Source organism: Ascaphus truei, chromosome 1, assembly GCF_040206685.1.
Source record: "Ascaphus truei isolate aAscTru1 chromosome 1, aAscTru1.hap1, whole genome shotgun sequence".
NCBI lineage: Eukaryota > Metazoa > Chordata > Amphibia > Anura > Ascaphidae > Ascaphus > Ascaphus truei.
Genome location: NC_134483.1, coordinates 273,470,296 through 273,480,029, shown reverse-complemented (window position 1 = coordinate 273,480,029; position 9,734 = coordinate 273,470,296).

The window sequence follows — 9,734 nt, the reverse complement described above, 5'->3', positions numbered from 1 at the left end:
GTGCGGCCGGATTATTGCAAAGTACCAGATATCGGTGCAAAGTATCGGCTATCAACACTTGGTAGCCAAACCCCAGACTTACTGTCACCAGGTAAGGGGTTGGGCCCGGTATGCTAAGCAGCTTAGGTGTCAAGTTGGCACATGCTCGTTCGTTGCAAACCGGGAAGCAACTTCTGCCCTTTTTGGGAGCTACTGGCAAGTCTGGGATAAGTAGGAAAAGTTGTTCCCACGGAAGGATTGGCTGGGTATGTTAGAGATAGGACCCTTAATCTTATAAAAATGTCTGCAGCCCAATCCTAGTTAGATTCATCTGAGATTCACCAAAATCCATCCAAGTTTGTCATGAGGGAGCAGCAGGAAGGCAGGAGCAGAACAGGGGAGCAGGAACCGGGCAGGAGAGTAGGAACCGAGACTAGGGAGCAGGGACAGGTCTGGGACTTGCTAGCAGGAAACAGACTGGGGAAATCTAGTTAAATAGCAAGGACCTTTAATATGAACAGGACTCCAATAAAGGACCGGTACAGGAACAGATACAGGAACAAGCAGTGGCAGAAGCATGGGCAATGGCATGGAGTCTGACACAAAACAAAGGCAAAACCAAAACAGGAAGCAGGAAATATAAGGACAGAGAACAGGAGCAACAAGAGGAGACAGACAAACAAACCCCAGAGCAGACAGAAAGCAGCAGCACACCCGGTGGACAAGGAAAGGAACTATGGCTAGGAGCAGGATTTTTAGGAAACCCTGACAAAGTTACAGCATCAGAGATTCCGGAGTGTGAGGGGTTAACAACATCGTAACCAAGGATTGTGCCCCTCTTCCAGAATTCGTTTGAGCTAAGGATTCCTGAACGAATCCTATAAGGACCCAACGAAAAAAAATTCTTTTTGGCGGAGATACAGGAGTGACAACTTGCACCCCTAACCAAGGATTGTCGCACGGCTCAAATCGCGCACCCACTTGCATGCGTGCAGGGGTGCCCAGAGACTTTGTTTTCAAGTCATTCATTTCCGTGGGCATTTTATTTCGTTTCCCCAACCCAGTAACTGTTTATTAAGTGTAATTGTGAAGAATTGTGTGTTTGTCTTTAAAAGGAAATAAATTACAATTTATTTTGCCCTCCTTGTTGTGCTCAATCCAGAATCCCAAAATAAAATAATGGCCGCCGCGATCCCACGTCCGCCGGAGGGGGAGAGCTGGGATAACTCTCCCAGCTCTCCCTGAGCCTGGCATCACAGCGGAAGTCCCCTCCTCCCCCCACCACGCAGCACTAACTGCAGCAGCAGTTGATCTGTGCAGAGAAGCTGTGAGTCTGCGAGGGGGGGGGAGCGGTAGGAGGATCTCACGGGGTCAGGAGAAGACGGGCTGTCAGCTGTCTCTGTGAGTCCCCCGGCCAGGAACCAGCTCCCTTCTTTCCTCCCTCCCAGAACAGGTATGGTGTGTGTGTGTGTGTGTGTGTGTGTATGTGTCAGTGTGTGTGTATATGTGTGTGTGTGTCAGTGTGTCAGTGTGTATGTGTGTCAGTTAGGGTTGTCAGGTGTCCAGTATTTAACCGGACTGTCCTGTATTTGGACACTCTGTCCAGTAAAAAATTCGAGGTAATACTGAACATGTACAGTTAGGTCCGGAAATAATTGGACACTGACACAATTTTCATCATTTTGGCTCTGAACGCCACCACAACGGATTTGAAATGAAACAATCAAGATGCAATAGAAGTGCAGACTTTCAGCTTTAATTCAAGGGGTTGAACAAATATATCGTATGAAACGTTTAGGAATTGCAACTATTTTCATACAAAGTCTCCTTATTTCAGGGGCTCAAATGTAATTGGACAAATTAACACAATCATAAATAAAATGTTCATTTTTAATACTTTGTTGAGAATCCTTTGCAGGCAATGACTGCTTGAAGTCTGGAACGCATGGACATCACCAAACGCTGGGTTTCCTCCTTTGTGATGCTTTGCCAGGCCTTTACTGCAGCTGTCTTCAGTTGTTGTTTGTTCGTGGGTCTTTCTGCCTTAAGTTTTGTCTTCAGCAAGTGAAATGCATGCTCGATCGGGTTGAGATCAGGTGATTGACTCGGTCATTGCAGAATATTCAACTTCTTTGCCTTAAAAAACTCCTGGGTTGCTTTCGCAGTATGTTTTGCGTCATTGCCCATCTGTAAAGTAAAGCGCCGTCCAATCAACTTTGCTGAATTTGGCTGAATCTGAGCAGACAATATATCCCTAAACATTTCAGAATTCATCCGACTGCTTCTGTCTTCTGTCACATCATCAATAAATAATAGTGACCCAGTGCCATTGTAAGCCATGCATGCCCATGCCATCACACTGCTCCACCATATTTTACAGATGATGTGGTATGCTTCAGATCATGAGAAGTTCCAAACCTTCTCCATACTTTTTTCTTACCATCATTCTGGTACAGGTTGATCTTAGTTTCACCTGTCCAAGAATTCTGTTCCAGAACTGGGCTGTCTTTTTTAGATATTGTTTGGCAAAGTCTAATCTGGCCTTTCTGTTCTTGAGGCTTATGAATGGTTTGCACCTTGTGGTGAACCCTCTGTATTTGCTCTCGTGAAGTCTTCTCTTTATGGTAGACTTGGATAATGATATGCCTACCTCCTGGAGAGTGTTCTTCACTTGGCTGGATGTTGTGAAGGGGTTTTTCTTTAACATGAAAAGGATCCTACGATCATCAACCAATGTTGTCTTCCGTGGACATCCATGCCTTTTTGTGTTGCAGAGCTCACCAGTGCGTTCTTTTTTTCTCAGAATGTACAAAGCTGTTGATTTGGCCACTCCTAATGTTCATGCTATCTCTCTGATGGATTTTCTTTTTTTTTGCAGCCAAAGGATGCCCTGTTTCACTTGCATTGAGAGCTCCTTTGACCGCATGTTGTGGGTTCTCAGAAACAGCTTCCAAATGCGAATGCCACACCTGGAATCAAGTCCAGACCTTTTACCTGCTTAATTGCTGATGAAATAATGAAGGAATAGCCCACACCTGTCCATGAAACACCTTTTGAGTCAATTGTCCAATTACTTTTGGTCCCTTGAAAAAGAGGGGGATTTTTGAAGACACCACCTGGCAACCATAGTGTGTGTTGACATTACTTGGCCGATTTTGGGTTGCAAATTGAAAGGAACAAAAGTGACACACACAGAGGAGCACAATTTGACATCATCATCATTTCTGCAACAGGTAACTCCTCCTTAACTCCTTTTCACATTCTCCAAAAAACAAGCTGATGCACATGGCACAAAAACTGGAGCAAAGCCCTTAACATTGGTGCTTCCAGCATTTTTATGTTGTATAAATGAAAACACTCTGTACATTATTGCCCACCAACTTCACAATGGGTTCTATTTTTTTTTTATGTGATCAGAGCTTTTTTCATTATCCTGTGTTTCTTAGCTGGTTCTGAAACACTGTTTGATAGAAACTGAAAAAAAAGCTTCAAAAAAGACAGGCACTGTCAAATGCTAATGCAATAGTAATCTATATATTAAACTGAAATGTTTGTCTGTCAGGATGTTTGTCTGTGGGTTTGTGCATTTTGTGATTGGTTGCCACCTCTCGCTCTCATTGGCCTGCGGGGTGGAGTTACGTCACAGGCAGGGCTTGAGCCTCACACCGCCCTCACACCGCATGCGCCTCGGACCCAGTGCCTGCCCTCACACTGCGTTTGCTTCAGACCCAGTGCCTACCTGCACGCCGGTAGCGGACACCGCCTGTGCCTCATACCGAGGCACACCCGCTCCCACCCCCAGGCTCCCCCCCACGCTCCCCTCCGCTCCCAACATGGGACGGAGGGGAAGCGCCAACCCAGCTTCCCCCGCACGCCTCCTGCCACAGCCTGCCAGTCTCGCCCCCCCCCCCCCCCCCCGCCAACTTCCCACGCGCCCCTCCACCGAGCCCAATTCCTGCCCCTGCCAGCTGCCGCGGGGATATCAGGGGCAGGGGGGAAGCGTCTGGCAGCAGGAAGCAGCACCCACGCGGTCAAGGTAAGTCACCCACCCCACCCAGTCACTCAACACACCCAGTCACTGTCACCCACCCAGTCACTGTCACCCACCCAGTCACTCTCACCCACACACCCATCACTGTCTCCCACCCACCCACCGTTACTGTCTCCCACCCACCCAGTCACTGTCTCCCACCCACCCAGTCACTAAACATCAGTAACCCACCCACACAGTCACTAACCGACCCACCCAGTCACTAACCGACACACCCAGTCACTAAAGCCACTAAAAGTCACTGTCAAGATAGAGGTTTTGACCCGGGATTAAAGGGGCTACACCCCATTTGGCCACTCTCTACTCTCACCTGGGAAGCAAGGGGTTAACTGGACTGAGGTCCAGTAATGTGTTTTGCTTTGCTTCAGTATCCAAATGTTTATTCCCCTGTGTAAATGTATTGTGTTATCCTGGTGTTTGCACTCACACATACACTAGGGTTGATGCAGGAGGGAAGGGGTTAATGTTAAAATAGTGATTATAGCCCTTTGTGTAATTTTCCCTCCTTTTCAGGCTCCATTTTGCAGCCGTCCATAGGTCGCCATTGAGCCTCCATGCTTTCTAATGGCAGAACTAGCGGTTTTGGACCTGTTTTCCAGCGACGACCAGCAGGTGGCATCCAAGAGGAGGAGCGGCGGTTTCCCATTGTAAGTCAATGGGCTCATTGACTTCAATGGAGATTCCTCAACGCCGGCCTCGAGGAACAGGTTGGCAGCCATCCAAACCTCAGACCGCAAAAGCGGATACAATGTCTTTTAAAAGAGTTTAATCACTACGGTCAAGTTCAACGACAATTGGCGTGGGAATCTTGGGTTCTAGGGCCCCTGGGAATAAAGTTCTTTTTGTCCCTAACCCCTAGGAACCCCCACACACGATCCACACCGGGTCCGGGAATGAGGGACCCCCGTAAAGGGTCGAGCGGAGGAGGGTCGCACCATTGAATCTAATGGCGGCGGGCGCCATGCATTGTCAATGGCGGCGCCGGCCATTGATTCCAATGGGGAAAAGCCGCATGGCGAAAAAACGACTAAGTGTAAAATGTTGAAATGTGTAAGTCCATATCTTCGGTTCTGAAATGACCAGAGGGATGGGATTTGGGTGGCATATAGCCAAGGTTCCGGCTTTAATGCATGCCCCTTCCCAGCCCCCTCAGACGGAGTGTGGACGAAGGTAAAGATTTGTGGATTTTCTCATAGACGTCAATGGCGGCGGTTCCTCCATTGAAAGTCTATGGCGGGAAACTCCATTGACGACAACGGCGGAGTTACTCCATTGAAACCCATGGCGGCGGAGCCCGTTGTTTTCACTGGGGATTTAGTGAAACGCTGAGATTTCTTTTTAGCGGAGATTTTTATAATAAAATATGAAACGGTTTATGTGATATTTGTATAACTCCGGTTCCGAAGGTCGTAGCGGGCTGAAATTTGGACCCTACAGTGTACCACTTCCGGCATTAGGGTCTGGAAAGTTTGGACCCACTGGACTTACCAGAACTGCGTATTTTAATATGTGTAGGTATTAAAATGTATATGGGGTTTTGAATCTGCTCTGAAAAATGCAGACTCCATCTGCTATGTTAAATAAGGCAGGAAGCGCATCTTGAAGAATTAACATAGCCCGGTGATCAAAAACTAACTGTCCTGATTGTTTATGCTAAGGGCAAGAACAAAGGGGCTGAGTGTTTTTAAGTGTCGGTCTTCACACTTACAGGGAAGTCAAAATCTCCTTCAAAGAGATTTTTGCTAGACAGCTCGGCGCCTTGAGTGCAAGAGAAGGGTTGAAATGATATATAAGTCAGAGTCTCCCTTACTCAAATGTCTTCATGTATGATCTTCATGTATTGCTGTGATGTCAACATCTGAAACTGAATTATGGAAGAAATGGCCCATCCTGTATCCTGATGGCTTTCTTGTCCTAACCTTTAAGTAAGTGTCCATATTTGTCTGTTATTTGTATATCTCGTGTGTTCACCTTTTTCAAGGAATAAATTATATTTTATCATATCTAAGTCTCGTTCAGTTCAACCCAGTTATATTTGGTGTATTATTATAGCCTGTCACAAAGCTCCCGTCAGTCACTAACCCACCCACCCAGTCACTAACCCAACCACCTAGTCACTAAAGTCACTAACCCACCCACCCAGTCACTCTCACCCACACACCCAGTCACTGTCTCCTACCCACCCAGTTACTGTCTCCCACCCACCCAGTCACTGTCTCCCACCCACCCACTGTCTCCCACCCACCCAGTCACTAAAGTCACTAACCCACCCAGTCACTAAAGTCACTAACCGACCCACCCAGTCACTAACCAACCCACCCAGTCACTAAAGCCACTAAAGTCACTAACTCACCCACCCAGTCACTAGCCCACCCACCTAGTCACTAACCAAGTCACTAATCCACCCACCCAGTCACTAAAAGTCACTAACCCACCCAGTCACTCGCTCAGTCACCCACCCAGTCACTCAGTCACCCACCCATTCAGTCATCCACCCACCCACTCAGTCACCCACCCACTTAGTCACCCACCAAACCCACCCAGTCACTGTCATCCACCAACACAGTCACTGTCAAGTCACTGTCACCCACTCAGTCACCCAGGCACGCAGTCACCTGTCTTTTGTTGAAAATATAAAAATAAACAGGTTGCATTGTAATGTTTTTTTCTGTATCACAATAAGAAAACAATTAAGTAAAAGTTGCGCGCTAAATTTTTTTTTTCCGTGGTAGGTGCGCTATGGGTTTGGGGGAGGGGGGTGCCCTGCTCCTTTCATTTGTCCTGGGCCCCATGATTTCTGTTGCCGGCCCTGCTCCCGCCCGTCACCGCAGCGGACAGCCCGTCCCACAGTAAGTCAGCTCCCGCCACCCAACCCCGTCACACACCGCACCAAAGTCAGCCGCCGCAGAGATACCTACCCGCCCGCACTCGCAGCACGCCATCGCCCCCCGTCACTAACCTCCCCGCCGCACCCGCAGTGAGCCGCTGCCGCACAAAACCCCCAGTGAGCTGCCACCGGACAGCTCTGAAGGGGGGGGGAGGTGGAAATTACAACCCTCCCGCCCCCCCCAGTGAGCAGCCACCGCCGAGCTCTAAAGGGTGGGGGGGGGGGGTGGGGAATCACTACCCAAAGTGAGCCACCGCCACTGAGCTCTGAAGGTGGGGGGATTACAACCCTAAGTGCCCGCCCCCCCCAGTGAGCCGCCGCAGCCTAGCTGTGAAGAGTTGGGAATCCCAACCCTCCCGCCTGCCCCCCCAGTGAACCGCTGGTGAGCTCTGAAGGTAGGGGGAATTGGAGATGTGAAGGGGGGGGACCGGGCCGTGACAGAGAGGGGGGGGGGGAATCAGGGCTGTGAAGGGGAGGGGGGGAATGGAGCTGTGAAGGGGTGGGGCCCAGAGCTGTGAAAGGGGGGGGAATCGGACATGTGAACGTGGGGGGGGGGAGGGGGGAACTCAGCTGTGAAGGGGGGGGCGGAGCTGTGAAGGTGGGGGACCGGAGCTGTGAAGGGGGGGGAACAGAGCTGTAAATGGGGGGGGGAACCGACCTGTGAAAGGGGGGGAAATCACAGATGTGAAGGGGGGGGCGGAGCTGTGAAGGGGGTGACCCCAGCTGTGGGGCCGCATTCATGTGCAGGGGGGGCCCGGATTGCTGTGAACGGGGGAGAAACCGACAGGGGGGGGAGAAAGGGGAAGGGGGAGGAGAAAGAGGAAGGGGGGAGAGAGAGGGGAATAGGGAGAGAGAGAGAGTGAGAGGGGGAGCGGAGAGAGAGAGGGGGAGCGGATAGAGAGAGAGGGGGTGCGGAGATAGGGGGTGAGTGGAGAGAGAGGGGGAGCGGGAAAATTAAATCCCCGGCAATGCCGGGTATATCAGCTAGTATGTCTAATTGAGCAGGAAGATACAGGAAAAAAGAACTAGATGAATAAATAGTCAGACCGTTAAATAGATAGATAGTTGAAACAGGAAATTCTCAAATGAAAGATTGTGGTGAGAGAATTATTGATGGACTGCATGATTAATAGTTAAACTCTATCCATGAACTTTGATCACTCCTACAAATTTCCTTTGTGGTTGCTGTTTGTCATTTATAACTTAAAAATAGCAAAGTTTCTTTTCCATCAGGTTTATACTCGGGTTTTATATGTTTTTTTTCCCCTATTCTTTCAAAAATAAATTGTTTTACAACAAAACTGTCATATTTTGCAAGAAATGTACGTAAAACATAATTGAGTTATTTATTCAATAGTGCATGGTAGTTTATTCTATGTTTCTTTGTCAGTTTTGCGTTTCTTATGTTTTAGAACATTAGATGAGATAAATATAATTAATATATTTTTCCTGGTAATATGCTGTACAATATATATATAGAAATTAGGTATTACATATGTAATCATTGACATTTAGGGTATGACTTCAATTAGAGAGGTGTTATCAAAGGTGCTGAAAATATGATTCAATGTTATCCATAGTTTTAATCTACAATTTGGATCAGTCTGCAAAGGGAAACTTTAGGTTTCTCTGATATGTAAGAACTATACATTTTATAAACCAACAATATGACAACACTGTTTTTGGTAAAACAAAGGATTTGGGTGTTCTTCTTATAGAAAAAAACCCAGCTGAATTGGCTTTCTTCTACCTTCTCTGTGACCTGTATTGTGACTCTTTTTAGCGGTCTTTTCTAGCAAAATGCAACAATGGGGCCTATTCTACTAACCATCTCACAGAAGGTACCGTGATGTACTCTTAAAGTTTAACAAAAACGGGAGCCACGCTTAGACCGCGTTATAAGCAGATCCGCGTTGTAGCGGATAGCGCTATAACGGGGTTGAGCTGTATTTAAAAGCCTCGGGAACCAGGAAGTGCTCCTGGTTTTGCGCCATTTGCCGCCGCGTTTCAGCCCAAGAAACATAACCACGCATGCAAAAACTTAAGTGACAACGAACAAACAATAATACATTGAGAGAATACACCATGTCAATCATAGAGACAATTTGAAGACACGTACATTTCTACCGATTTTCTGTGAATCTCAATGATTTGCACTTTTTGATTAAAAAAATGCTGATTTGGGTTCAAAAGCCCCAAATCACGCTTATAAAATGGCAAGTCAAAAATATAAAGTATGGAGTTATTCTCCAAAAACCACCAACTGTGAAAAGCTTATGTACATAGCAACTTGTCATAAACTTTAACAAAAACTTCCCAAAAAGAAGTTGTCAGATGCTGGAGAATTTTAGCGATATTCACATAAAAAAACATATAGATTGTTTGACCCTGTGAATGGACAAATAGCCTTAAATGCCTTAAACTTTGGTAATAACTTTTACAACGCAATTTGGAACAAAATTGCATGCATCATACTGGTGGGTTTTTTTGTCCTCATTTAAAGAAGCTAAAAAAAAGCGGGTTTATACGTTCAATAGTGCCGATCGGACCCTTTCATATTGATTCAAGTGAATGGGAGTTACAGTTTAGTTAGGCTAAATCGGCATTATCGCACTCTAATGGATAATCACAGTCTGCCAGCGCACAATGATACAGATATGACCTTTTTTGTTCACTCTCTAACATGGATAGTATGCTTTAAAGACTGATATCATTGATATTTTGTGAGTATGGAGCAAAAAAGTGCCTGTTATTTGAAAAATACTGTGGTAGACTATAAAATAATTATGGTAATGCAGACCTCTCTGCTAAAAAAAA